This window comes from Apodemus sylvaticus, chromosome 4, assembly GCF_947179515.1.
Source record: "Apodemus sylvaticus chromosome 4, mApoSyl1.1, whole genome shotgun sequence".
Lineage (NCBI taxonomy): Eukaryota > Metazoa > Chordata > Mammalia > Rodentia > Muridae > Apodemus > Apodemus sylvaticus.
This window is the reverse complement of record NC_067475.1, coordinates 102,864,984-102,879,844: the sequence shown is the minus strand read 5'-3', so window position 1 is coordinate 102,879,844 and position 14,861 is coordinate 102,864,984.

Genomic DNA, 14,861 nt, shown 5'->3' with positions numbered 1-14,861 from the left:
TATTTTTATTTTTACACGTGTATGTGTGTGAGATATGCATGGAGGTATGCATGTTCACATGCATGACACTGACATTGGTGTTTTCTTCAGTTGTTCTCTGTTTTGTTTTATGAGGCAGCATCTCTTGATAAATCCAAAGCTCACCAAACCTGTCTAGTGCAGTTAGCCATCTTGCCCCACGGGTTCCCTGCCTCTATCTCCTCAACACTGGCATTACAGTCAGCTGCACGTCCACTCGCTTTTATGTGGGGTCTGAAGACCCAGACTCTGGCCCTAACGCTTGATACCATCAACCCTGATGACCTGAGCTTCATCTCAGGACCAGCGTGGTGGAAGGAGGGAACTGACTCCTGAAACATGTCATCTGACTTCTATACACTATCACAGGTATTCAAATACCCGTGTCAGACAAATAAATAAATGTAACTTTTTATAAAAGCAAGGAGAGTCATTAATCCCACCAGGACATTATTTAAAACAAATTTCATGGCATATGCTTTGCAGATTGGTAGATACCACTCCTGCATTTATGAATGAAAAGGAGGCTCCATTTAGCCATTAACTCTTCAGCTATGCATGCACAAAGTCAAACTTAAGAGTTGCAGTAAAACTGAGAACTATCGTTGGAGGATTTCACTTTGAAGTGGGAGCTGAAGAGATGGCTCCACAGTTAGGAGTGGTTGCTGTTCCTCTTGCTACTTCTCTGTCGTTGAGAAGAGACAAAATGGCAAGGCAACCTATAAAGGAAATATTTTAATTGGGCTTAGAGTTTCAGAAGTTGAGTGTACGATCGATCACTACAGTGAGAAGCTTGGCAGCAGGCAAGCAGGCATGGAGCAGTAGCTGAGAACTTCCATCTTGTTTGCAAGTTCAAGGAACAGTTAGTATTAACTGGAAACCTCAAAGCTCACCCTCCCCTGACACACCTCCTCCAACCAGGCAACGCCTTCCTAATTCTGGCCCTCGTACTTGGGTGCAGTCATTAGTCCTTTAATGGCCATGTGAGTTTAGTAAAGCAGCACAGATTGTTAAGAGAGGCAACCAACTGACCAAAGCAGAGGTTCAAACTTTTCAAGACTTACTCAGAATGGGCTCAAATTGAGGTTTTTCCAATCCCATAAATTCCACATGATTTTCATTTCATCACCTATTTTCCCCATAAGCCCCCTGGCTGACCATCACACTTTTACACATTATGGGAACGAAGCCAAAGCTGTGAAGGTTCCGTCAATGTTATTTTAAGACACTGTTTCCTAGGTGACATGACAGGTGGGGTCTGCATGTGAGACCCAGTCATGCATACTGGATAGAACTTGACTGGTATTAGATGGTTCATCTTTGCTCATACGCGATTGTTTATTTTTATGAAACGTTTCTCTCTTATAGGAAATGGGCAGTCCCTGGTTGATTAATGAGAAAGCTGATATCAAGGAGAAAAATCACCTTCCTAATTTTACATCCTAGTAGGATACTCAACTACCCAACCTACACTGCTGGAAGAGTCCTCCTCCTGATCCTGTGCTCCAGCCTCCACCCCCCCCCCCCCCAAATGAGAGAGAAGGAAAGGGGCTGGATTACACAGGAAATTTTTTTCAAACTGAGAAGTCATTTTCCCTTTGGGCAGAGAAAATGAGGCAATTGAGAGGAGCCAAGAGACCTCTGCTTGCGAAAGCACGTCTAACCTATGACTTAACACAGGTGAACACTAAAGGCCTGACAGAGCTACTGTTTGATTAGTGGATGCTCTTTTAATTATAACTCTGCAGGCTCCTTTCTAGCTCCAGTTCTTCCATTATGTGTGACTGGGGCAAGAGAACACATCTGTCTTGTTCATTGCTGAACCTTTAGAACAAGATTAGTGCCTTGCAAATTATTAGTGCTAGCCTATTGCAGGCAATGATTAAATCCTAAGCTCTCAGGACAGTTAAGTTTCTTCTAGGTTCCAATAATCTAATCCTGAATTTACCTACTACAAGTCTGAGAGTTTGTTTTGGTTCTAAAATCAGACAAAAGCATTTGCAGCCACATTAGCAAGGTGGCTAATATTAGGTGTTACATATCGAACCCCAATATTCAAAAAGGTCAGTTCACTTAGAACAGCAATATGTGTGTAATTCTACAATGTTAGTGTTAATTCACTTTTCTCTTTTTCCACGCATGCTGGTCAATTTTATTAAGAGTAACAGTACTTTTCCCCTTTCCTTTTATGAGTTTTTAGACATTTCATTTGGGGTAATAAAAAGTGTGTGTGTGTGTGTGTGTGTGTGTGTGTGTGTGTGTGTGTGTGTACTAAGTGTCTATAGCAACATTACACCTGAGTCCTTTATTTTAATATTTTAGTATTTTTAGGGAATAAATTCAGTGTTGTTATATATTCCCATCGCTTTGGAAAACACGCTCTTTCTTACCTAAAAGCAAAACTTTCCCCCAGTTTTTACTACACCATGACAGAGAAAATAGTATCAGATTGTCATGTGGTTGGGACAAAAAGCTAATGAGTTGCACTTTTGAAGGTGCCTTTGTATAATATGATCATATTAAGGAGTTGGTGCATTAATCATAGCACCTGCCATTCCACATTCAGCCGGCCAGCCAGCTAACACACTCCAGACACTCCAGAAGGTAGCCTGCGTAAAACAGTAGGCTGTAGAGGATTTTTATTAGAAATGAAGTCTAAAGACACACAAATACTTGTAGAACCAAGTAATTTAAAAATTGTACAAAAATTTAAGACTATCTAATGCAGTTCAAAAGGCAATGTGAGAAATATTTCATCTGGGGAATGATTTCAGCAATTCTTAAAAGAAGGTTTCTTCAAGACTCAGAAATCCATTGTGTCCTGCTGCTTCAGTCTGGAATCCACAAGACTCTCTACTTAGAGTCTGACTTATTTTCCTGTTAAACAGGAACTGGAATTTGAACTTTGCTCTCCAAAAGCCAAAGGCCAACTAATTTAGGAGACAACTCTCAAAATCAATGATGGTTTCTTCTTCTTTCATTAGCTCTGTCCACAGTGATTAAAGGGATCTGATTTCCAGATAAGCAATGATCCTGATGGCTATTTTTACAAATCACATTAATTTTGATACTCAGACCTGAGCCCTGGCAGCATTCCTGAGGCAAGTCTGGATTCATGCAGCATTCCGACCTAGAGTGCTTTTCAAGTTTCCATCGGAATCCTGTCAGGATGAGTGATGATACCTTTATTGTAGTAGCCTCAAGGTGTGGAAGCTGTTTCCTATGGCCTAGGTACAGCCCAGCCCCTCCATTTGGTTGAAACATCTGCAAATACTTTGTTCATTTCAGGGACATCTGACCATCAAGAGGCTGCCATCTGGACTACTCCCTTTTCCCTCATTGCTTACTTAAAGCGTGGGAGATCTGGGCAGGCCCTCGTCAGGAGAGAAATGGGGAAGGCCGGGGACTGTACTGTCCAGAAGTTAGTTCTGAATGGGTTTCTCTCCCACTTATTTACTGACTCCCTCAAGCCATTCTCACTCACAGGGAGGCACTGGGAAAGCAAGCCAGAGTAACGGCCTCTGTCCTCAAACAAGAATCAATCTATTGCAGGCTGGATTGTCTCAGTGTGACGAATTCTATTCATTTGCTCTTAGTAATAAATTATATTTGAAAGCATCTTTTGTTTATGGAGTGCTACAATAGTTTTAATTCCTCCATAATCTCTTATTTTTTGGTAGCCACAGGTTTATGAAGTATTTCCCTCAAACTCTTCATTCTGGTTCACATTTTTAAAACTACCCAACATTGATAGCAACAGTGAATAAGGGCCTTTGTAAATGATAATCATTAACTTTTAAAATTTCATGGGAAATCAGGAGTAGTGGCTTATATCTGTAATATCTACCCTGAGGAGGCTGAGGCAGGGGAATTGCCAGGAATTCAAGGCTTGGGTTATGTAGCAAGGCCTAGCTAAAAAGGTAGGGGTGAGAGGGGAGTTCTGGAGAAATGGCTTAGTGGTTAAGTACGTGCTTTGCCTGCTCTTGCAGAGGACCAGGGTTTGGTTCCTAGCATCTTCACTGTGGTCTACAAGTCAGTTCCAAGTAGATCTGATGCCCTCTTCTGGTCTCTGTGGGCACCAGGCAAATACACGGTACACATACATACAAGCAGACAGACATTCATACATATAAAATAAATTTTAGAAAATGAAAATACATTAAAAACATTGCTTAGGAATCTTTGCCTGATAAGCAAATGGCAAACTGTGTAATGCAGCAATCAGATCCCTTCATGTGTTGTATTTGCTCTAGGCCTAAATGTCAAATTACAAAACCGACTACTTAATTACCTTTGGGAACTATTTTTTTTTAAGATGTTAATTCAGTTGGATAATTTTATGCTCTCAGAACATGACATTGATTCCACATATTTTATATATTTATATTATGCACATATTTTAATAAGTTACATAGAAACTCTTCTCTTATGATAATTAAATCATAAAAAAAATCAAATTAACTCTGTTCCTGGAGTTGCTAAGTAATAAATTAAACTTTCAAAAAAGTAGGAGATTTAAGGTGCATCCAGGGTGTGGCCCATCCAGAAAAGATTGCACAAGGTCCCGTTGGAGCTCATCTATTTGCCTCTCACTCCTGCAGAAGTTTAGACTAGTCAGGTCACTTCATCCTGACACAACAGTCTCTGCCACTCAGTGTTTGGACTGTGACACAACATCAATAGGCTTCAGAGATGTTGCAACAGGGAGAAAATACTTTAAATTTAAGGCTATCTCAAGGTGCAGCAGGACATGTATCATACACAGATAGAATCATCAGATAGCAGATCCTACCAGGCAGTTCAGCCAAAGGATTGAGTCACACTGACTATCATTCCTTAGTGCAAAGCCAGGCTGAGACAATGGACTGGAGCTACGGCTCTTCTAGTTTGCCCTGTCATTGCTTTTTATTGAACATTCTACACATTGTCTTGCCTGGGCTGCAGTTCATAATGAGACCTCGGAAGGTGGAACCGCTCGATGCGCAGCTCCATCAGCCTGGGCCCCTGCACACGTCCAGTTCCAATGTCTTTGCCCCTCTTTGCAGAGCAATGCTATTAAATGCAATCGGGAGATAAATACAAATCAACTGACAGAAGGAGCAGATTTATTCCTGAGGACAAATCACTCCGCTGCAAGCTTCGAGGTGCCTTTGTTCACGCTATGGAGAGAGACTTCCCTTCTCAGGAGCCTGCAAAGCCCGTGTCTTGTCAGATTAGAGTTCAGCTCCTTCTCACCTTCTTTCCAGATGTCACCGTGCCATCAGTAATGTGGACAACAGTGTAGGATCCTGGCCTTAAAGTGACGACAGAGGGCATTAAGAAAAATTAGGGTAGCTGTGACGAGAAGAAAGACGGATAGTATTGTGTGCTTTGGCCTTGTATTTTAGATTTGATTTTGAACCCAAAACTCCCTACAGTGAGTCAAATCCCAGCCCTGCTTTATAATTTTCTAAATGGAAGAGACTCAAGTCTGGTATCTGCTTTCTGGTTCCAGTTAAAATTGGCTAACTGCATTGTCTGAAGCTTCCGTTCCATTTCAGAAAGCTCCTCTCTGTTGACTGTCCTTTTCTTCTCAAAGGTCCTCCAAGAGCTTCAATGGAGACAAGATTTTTACATTTACACAAAGATGTGTGCAAGGCATTAGTATTCCTAACGTGCTTTGCATTTAAATAGAGTTCATTTACAAATTAGGCAATCGGTTTTGTCTGCAAGATGCCCAACTTTTAACAATACCTCACACAGTCAGTCTCAATGGATTTAACACATTTCTAATCCTAGATACTCGGGCATGCAGCGGCAGAAAAGTATACTAAGAAGGTCTCTTGCCTTTAAGAGTCTATGACTCAAAAGACTGATTAAAAAATTTGATGTAATGATATATATAGCTTCTTATTCCATATGTCAGTGCTTGATAAACCCTATACAAATTGGCAACACAGTTTTAAACATTATACTTTTGTAGTTTTTTTAAGTTTGTAATAATTGAATATATACCCTTCCTATAAACATCTCAAAGCACCTGTGGGTAATTGTTGCTGCCGCCATAGAATGCTGGGAGTCTAATTTATACTTTACCAGAGAGGCATGATTCTCTCACTTTATTACAGAGCTGCAGTCATCAGAAGGTATCATCTACACATTCATTCATTTCTTCATTCTTTCAAGATTTTATTTTGATGCTGTGTGCTAGGCACTTATGTTTGTCTTTACTGAAGTCGAATCACGTGAATGTTACATCTGCAGAAGAGTCTTACGAAATTGCAGGTTTCTATTTTTCATGGTGTTTAACCCTACTTCATAACTGACTGACCTACCAGTGAACTGCTGGTATACTAAGAAGATGCCTGAAGTACAAAACTCTGACAGATACACTACTTACTCTATGTGTAGATGGTAGTCACATGTCTATAGCATAAGGCATTCTTGACGTTTTCCTGGCGTAAATGCTAGCGTTTTAAAATGTCTAATTAGAAGTTTCCGCCACGTATTGTTGAGCCTGCACAAGATGTTCAAGACCGTGAAAAGCTGAATGTAATGGCCTTGTTAGTTAGAGGCTGGAATTTTTTTCCAGTTCATTGTTCTTTTAAGTAATCCGTTTGTACCCATACGCTTAACTGAATTCATAATTATTTCCTTTGCTAAACCAGGACTCCAGACTTGAGAGCATAAATTAAATTTCACGCACACATACGAAAGACTGCTTAGAGAAATAGTATAAACAAATTAAAGGCCCCCTTTAATGATCTTTGATTTCCATGATAGTAGTCTTTGAAGTTACCTACTAGGCACGGTGGTTTTCAGTGAGTCTAGAAAACTGCCTAATAGAATCCAGCTTGCTAACTGCAGGTTGCGCTTTGTGTGGCTTTCTTCCCCACTGCCTCACCACTTCCTTGGAATAGTTCTGACGCCTCGGCAGGCCCGAGCCTGGAAGGGGCAGGACCACCCCAGCTCCTGCCACCCGAATCCCGTGGGGCAGCCGTGGCCACCCGGGCAGAGTCTGCGCCGGGTCGGGCGGTGGCTGCGTGACTGGCTGCACTCCCCACCCCGACGCTGTGGTTATGCAAACTGATCTCATCGCTGTTGCTCACGACACGCGCTTCCCGTCGCCTGCACGCGGCGTAACCAGATGCCCGCCCCTGGGTCTGCCAGAGCTGCAGATAAACCCAGACGGGTCGCCACGACCTCCCTCGACTCCCTTTGTCATTCTTCAAGTTACCTCCATCCCGCCCCAAAGGTCACAAGGACAGAAACTTCCCCGCCCGATCCCCGAGCACGGGGATCCTCGGCCCCTCCCCCCACCCCTCTCCCCTGCACTCGGGCAGCTGCCACCCTGTCCCAAGTCTGCAGGAGCTCCTCCGAGTTTCGGGGTCCGTCCTCCCTGCCCGTCCTGTCCTTGTCATCGCCTACTGGCGTGTGCCTTGCAACTTCCGAGCCGGAAACTTCCCGGCCGGCCAAGGAGCAGGGCACCCCCTCCGGCTAGAGAAGGCGTCCGGAATGGGATTCCTCCGCGGATTACGCGGCGTCTTCGGCACGCAAGGCCAGCCTGGGCGGCCAGGAAGCCCCGGGAGCGCACGCGAGCGGGCGGCCCGAGGCCTGGGCTTGCGTGACCCGCCGGCTCCCAGCCGCACGCACTTCGTGCAGGGGGCACAGGTGCTGCAGGGCGGAGCCCGCCGTCCACTTTACAACTCCGGGACCGCAGTCACGCTAGGTTTGTGGGTGGGGAAGCCAGCTCACCGTGTCTCCGTGTTATCGGAACACCGGTAACCCGGGCAGTAAAACCTGCTCAGACGGATGCATTTAATCCAGTCGGGAGCAGGAGCTGCTCTCTCAATAGCAATGAGCCGCAGAAACTTTCTAAGGAATGGGTTAGGCCCTGAGGCAAGCACACAAGTGCAAGTCCGAAGACTGTGCTGACAGGAAGCAGAGCAAGGCAGAGGCCTAGGGATGCAAGTGTTGCTCGTTCTGGGCAAAAACTTATTTCAAAAAAAGAGTCGTGATCCTTTGGTCTCATCCGTCCCAGAAGCGCCCCACCCCCACCCCTGTGTTCCCATTGCAGTAACTGGAGACCTCTTTATTGTGATGACTCAAAGTTCAAAGGGAATTTTAAGGGAACACACACGTTCTAAGTAAACTCTTAGGTAAAATCATGTGACCAAAGAGTGTTTTTCGTGCAACTGTCTATGGAGATTTGAAGATAAATCGATTTCTGAAGGAAAACATTGACATCCAGTTTAACACAAAACCATTCCATTAAACTGAAAACGTGGAAAACCTTACACCAGTCTTCTTTCTATAACTTAGATTTTGGTGAATTGGTCCCTTTATTCTTCTGGGGTAGCATTAGAGGCCTATAGTGCCCATTCCCCCATTCCCCACCCCCTCCACACACACAGTAGTAAGGAAGCAGGGTTCTCCTGGGCTGGCATTCATACCATAAACTATTAGGAAGCACTTTAAGGGCTGAACTTCCTTTTACTTTAGCACGCCTGGGAAGAGAGCGAGTGCTTTAATTTTCCAGTGTTCTCTCAAGCACCTTTGACTCTCATTTAAGCGAACGTAGGTAATGTTTGTCTTTGTCTACCTAGCACAATTCCCCTCTAGCTACATAATTAGAAATGTCCATGTGTCCAGTCTTGCCTTTCCTGGTCCCAAACACTTGGTCAAGAGACTAATATCTGGCTGAAGCCGAATCAGTTGTGTTACCCAACTCCTAGCCTTAGTGATAAGGTTAAAAGACCAGCATGTGACTCAAAGTGTGCCGAGGAAAGTCTCTAAGTTACCTAGGTTGGCCTTGAACTTGTGGTCCTCCCAACTCAGCCTCCACCTCCTTACCTATCCCGCACCAACATTTCTATCAGCCGTACAATCTGGTTGTTTGAACACATTTATCTCACATTCTACTATTTCCAGTTTCCTTTCTCTTGTACTTACTGTTTCAGCACAGCTCATGTAGCCCAGGCTGGCTTCTAACTGGCTGTGACCTTCTGACCTTTCTGTGCCAACATGGGTGATTCAAATGACAGACTTGTTAGACTATGCCCATCTTTCTGCGCATTCGAAGGTCACCCAATCCCAGGGCCTCTGAATGCTGGGCGTGAGCTGAACTACATGCCAAGCCTGTAGTATTTCCAGCTCTCAAGTTTTATAGATAAGACTCTGATGGACACTGGATAACCCTTCCAATCACTTCTGCAGCTTCTGTCCTCAGAATTGGGCTGCTGAGCTCATAGAAGAGCCGTGTGGAGTTAACCTGATCTGAATCCATTCCTGGACTTGGGAGGCCTAACAGGTGCTTGGGAATAGGTAGGGTAGAGATGAGGGTAAAGAGGTCTTGGTTCTAGAACCAAAGGAAGATGGCAGATCAAATGTCTACTTCAATAGTTTTGAAACATTTCAAAACTTTAAATCCCTTAAAAAGCAATAAATGAGCGGGGCGGTGGTGGCGCACGCCTGTAATCCCAGCACTTGGGAGGCAGAGGCAAGTGGATTTCTGAGTTCGAGGCCAGCCTGGTCTATAGAGTGAGTTCCAGGACAGCCAGGGCTATACAGAGAAACCCTGTCTCGAAAAAACCAAAATCCAAAAAAAAAAAAAAAAAAAAAAGCAATAAATGTATTAATTCCTTAGCAGCAATGTTTAGGAGTACTAGTTGCTCTATATCCTGGTGAATTGGGCTACTACAACAGATTTTAATAACATCTGTTTGATAAACTGATAACAACGCTTGATAATTTATAAAATAGTTGCTAGCGTACACTTATGGTGATATAACTATTTTCCTTTATGGGATGGAATTTTATGTGGCCCAGGATGGCTTTGAACTAACTGTGTAGCTGAGAATGATACTGATCTTTGGATCCTCCTGCTCCACTTCCCAAGTGCTGGTATTACAGGTCTGAGCCAACACATTGCTGTATTGACATTGGGAGTTCAACCCTGGACCTCAGGAATGCTAGGCAACACTCTTCTCAACTAAGCTACAACCCCAGCCAACAATTTAGTGGATGGCATTAAGTCATTAGCAGAGACACACAATCAGGAAGATGACTATACTTCATTTCCTGCAAATTCAGTAGCTATCTAAAATCAAATGTACAGCCACATACTTCATCATATAAGGGAAAACAGAATCACCTCTGCCAGGCACACATCAAAATAATGTGAATTAAGGTACCCGTGGACATCTCAGAAATGAAAGGTATTTTTCATTTGTTTGGTTTTTTTTAGACAGCTTCTTGCTATGTAGTCCAGGGTGGCTTACAAGATCATCCTGCCTCCTAATCCCAAGGGTTAGAACTGCAGGGTGTACTACCACTGCCAATGATGAGAGGTTTTGGTTTTTGTTATTTTTCTATGTATAAGAAAGTTACTAATTTTTAGTTTAGGGTATTTAAAAAAATCCACTTTTAAATTGTTTATACAGGCATGTGTCACTCTGCATTTCTTTTTTTATTCCTTTTAAATTTTTATTTATTTATTTAAATTTATTTACATTTCAAGTGTTATTCCCTTACGCAGCTTTCCCTCTCCCAGAAATCCCCTATCCCATTTTCCCTCCCCCTGCTTCTTCTATGAGGGTGTTCCTCCACCCACCCACCCACCCACTCACACCTACCCACCCTCTACTCCCCTACACTGAGGCATCGATTGAACCTTCATAGGACCAAGGACCTCTCCTCTCACTGATGCCTGACACAGCTGTCCTCTGCTACATATGTAGCCAGAGCATGTGGATTCCTTGGTTGGTGGCTTAGTCCCTGGGAGCTCTGGGGTGTCTGGTTGGTTGATATTGTTGTTCTTCCTATGGGGTTGCAAACTCCTTCAGCTCCTTCAGTCCTTTAACTCCTCCATTGGGGACCCTGTACTCAGTGCAATGGTTGGCTATGAGCATCCAACTTTTTATTTTTAAGGCTCTGGCAGGGCCTCTCAGGAGACAGCTATATCAGGCTCCTTTCAGCCAGCCTTTTTTAGCAACCACAATAGTGTCAGAGTTTGGGGACTGTATCTGGGATGAATCCCCAGGTGGGGCAGTCTCTGGATGGCCTTTGCTCTAGTCTCTGCTCTGCACTTTGTCTCAATATTTGTTCCTGTGAGTATTTTGTTCCCCTTTCTAAGAAGGACCAAAGCACTTTGATCTTCATTCTTCTTGAGTTTCATGGGGTCTGTGAATTGTATCTTGGGTATTCTGAGCTTTTATGGTGATATAACTATTTTCTGTTATGGGATGGAATTTTATGTGGCCCAGGATGGCTAATCAGTGAGTGCATACCATGTGTGTTCTTTTGTGATTGGGTTACCTCACTCAGGATGATGTTTTCTAGTTCCATCCATTTGCCTAAGAATTTCATGAATTCATCAATTTTAATAGTTGAGTAATACTCCATTATGTAAATGTACCTAACATTTTCGGTATCCATTCCTCTGTTGAAGGCCATTTGGGTTATTTCTAGCTTCTAGCTATTATAAATAAGGCTGCTATGAATATAGTGGAGCATGTGTCCTTATTACATGTTGGAGAATCTTCTGGGTATATGCCCAGGAGTGGTATAGTTGGGTCCTCAGGTAGTGCTGTATTCAATTTTCTGAGGAACTGCCAGACTGATTTCCAGAGTGGTTGTACCAGCGTGCAGTCCCACCAGCAATGGAGGAGTATTCTTCTTTCTCCACATCCTTGCCAGCATCTGCTGTCCCCTGAATCTTTGAATCTTAGCCATTCTGACTGGTGTGAGGTGGAATCAGGGTTGTTTTGATTTGTATTTCCCTAATAACTAAGGATGTTGATTTCTTTAGGTGCTTCTCAGCCCTTCGAGTTTCCTCTGTTGAGAATTCTCTGTTGAGATCTATTCCCCATTTTTAAATAGGGTTATTTGGTTCTCTGGAGTCTAACTTCTTGAGTTCTTTGTATATACTGGATATTATCCCTCTATCCGATGTAGGATCAGTAAAGGTCTTTTCCCAGTCTTTTGGTTACCATTTTGTCCTATTGACAGTGTCCTTTACCTTACAGCTTTGCAATTTTATGAGGTCCCATTTGTCAATTCTTGATCGTAGCACATAAGCCATTGGTGTTCTGTTCAGGAACTTTTCCCCTGTGCCCATGTGTTCAAGACTTTCTCCCACTTTCTCTTCTATTAGGTTCAGCGGATCTGATTTTATGTGGAGGTCTTTGATCCACTTGGACTTGAGCTTTGTACAGGGAGTCTCTGTACATTATTATGTACATGCAAGTGAAGGTGCCCTTGGAGCAAAGAAGAGGCTATGAGATCCTCTGGATTTGAAGCGACAAGTAATGGTAACCTGGCCATGGGTGCTATGAACTGAAAGAGGTTCCTTTGTCTGCAGGAGCAATCTGTCTCTTAATTTCTGAGTCATCTCTTCAGTCCTCAGTTTTCAGTTTTTTTGAAATATCTAATATTTATGAGGTGCTTATTGTAGGCCAGATTGGGATCCTATGAATTTAATGGAAGGAATTTGAGTTAATGGGAAGATTAATTTTTAAGAAGCTATATCACTGTTCTATTTTTGAGTATCAAATTTACTAAGGATGTTAAAATTTTCTGACATTAGAGCTTATACCTTTGTGTTTTAAAATTATATGGATGTAACAAATGTTGAATTATATTGATATAATACATTTTTTTAAATGAAACTCTTACCAATAGTGAGGAGTCCAAAGGAGATACATTTATGGTCATAAAACATTTTTATATAGTGAGTGTCTTTTTAAAAAATGATTTATTTAATTGTATTTTACGGGCATTGGTGTCTTGCCTGTATGAACGTCTGTGTGAGGGTGCCAACTCATATCCTTGAGTTGGAGTTACAGAAAGCTGTGAGCTGCCATGTGGGAACTGGGAATTGAACCTAAGGTTTAACTGAACTGAACCTCTGGAAGAGCAGACAGGGCTCTTAACTGTTGTGTCATCTCTCCAGTCCCTGTAGCAGTGTCTTAATTTTCACATTTGAGAGTAGACGGTTATCATTTAAGGATCTAACTTGTCTCATTGGAAATCTGTTAAATAATTAAAGTCTAAGACCCAAACAAATTCATATTTGTTACACAGTTTGCTCCTGCACAAACAACAAAGCCTTGGAAGTTCTTTCTAAGAGATGCCATTCAAACTCCCTGACTCTTACTGTATCGCACACTCAACTTTATATTGCACCTATGGGATGAGTAAAAAGATACAGAGCTCAAACCTAAAAATAGTATTGTGTGGTCCCACTCATTTCTAGACCACAGCTCTTTGGGGTTCAGTATGAGAAGCAGCTTTATAAGGTGATCTGCTTCTTTAAGTGTAAAAGCCCAGTAGAGGCAAATGTGTTGGGGCGTGTAAAGCAAAGCCAAGTGGTCTTTGCAGCTAACCTCTTTTGAAAACTAGAAGCTGCATGGGAAACATCATGAAGAAACCAAGTCCGAGACACGTGTCTCTAATCCACAGTAGGCTAAGGTCCCAGGAGGACTGGCTGTCTGGCAAAGGCAACTAAGACAACATGTGAGGCCCAGGTGCTTCTACTTACACTCACACTGGATCCAGTGCACTTCTGCCTTCTCATGATGGGCTGTGCCCTTGGCCACTTCTATCATCTGGGTGAAAGTAAACAGTAAGTAGGACCTGACAGAGTTATGTTTGGAAGGGTTCTCAAGTGAACAGGGCATTGTGTATGAAGGGCCTGGCAGAAAGAGTCCAATAAATGTTGGTGTTTTAAAAATTCTGCACTTGCATTGGATGAAACCCAGAAACAGCAATGAAAGCAGCTGTTGTTTCCAACCTGGGAGGCCCCATTGCAACCATTTTATTCAAACTTACAGGAGGACAGAGTTGTATTGTATTGTGGCTTGCAGGATGAAAATACTGTTGGACTTCAGTGTAATTTTATCATGCTACCTTTGTACCATTTCACATTGACTTTAAAATCAGCCATCTTGGGTGGACTTCCTGCTGGTTTTTAGCAGATTTATAAACAAAGTACCTATTTTCCTATACTGCTTTTCATAGGTGCATGGGAAAGGAGGGGGGGGGTTGCATACACAAGTGTCCCCAAATGACTGTCCTCAGTGATAAGTATTTTCGGGAAATCCCTATGACAGCAAACACATTGGAGTTCTTATAAATGGTAAGACATCTACAGTCCACACAGAAAACTGAATCTCTTTCATGTACAGATACTCTGTAAACTAGGAGGGCACCCCCCCCCCCCACCCTCTAGGGTCACTGACTCACAAGGAAAATAACAATGAAGGGTCACAAAGAAGTGAAAAGGAATTTCATTCTTAATTTTCTTTTTAAAATGGTGGCTTATCTTTAAAAGTTATGGTAAAAAGTGAAATAGGTGACTTACAATGAGCTGACTCAGTACAGTGCAATACTAAAGCTCTTGCCTAGCACATGTAGGCTCTAGATTCATTCTGAAGCACACGGTGCGCGTGCGCGCGCGCATACACACACACACACACACACACACACACACACACATACACACATGGCCACCAAAGAATGAAAGGATAGCACAATATTATATTCAATACACCCTACGATGGGAATATTTTAGTTTTAGTTATAGAACGGGCAGTAGAGAAAAGAAAGGTGGGAAGAGAGAGGGGGGAAGTTGAAATCAATAGATAATCAAGAGAAAAAGAATACCAACACAGGAGCTGTCATTTTTTTTAAAAAATTATTTTGTCAGTACTCACAAGTTATATTTTGACCTATGCTAACCTGCTAACTTTTTTTGAAAAAAGAAACATATATATTTCATTTTAGAAGGTTTAAAGGGTTTTGATATTGCATTTTAATTACAGCATATATCTCTCCTTCAAATCCATGGCCTCTTTTTTTCTCTA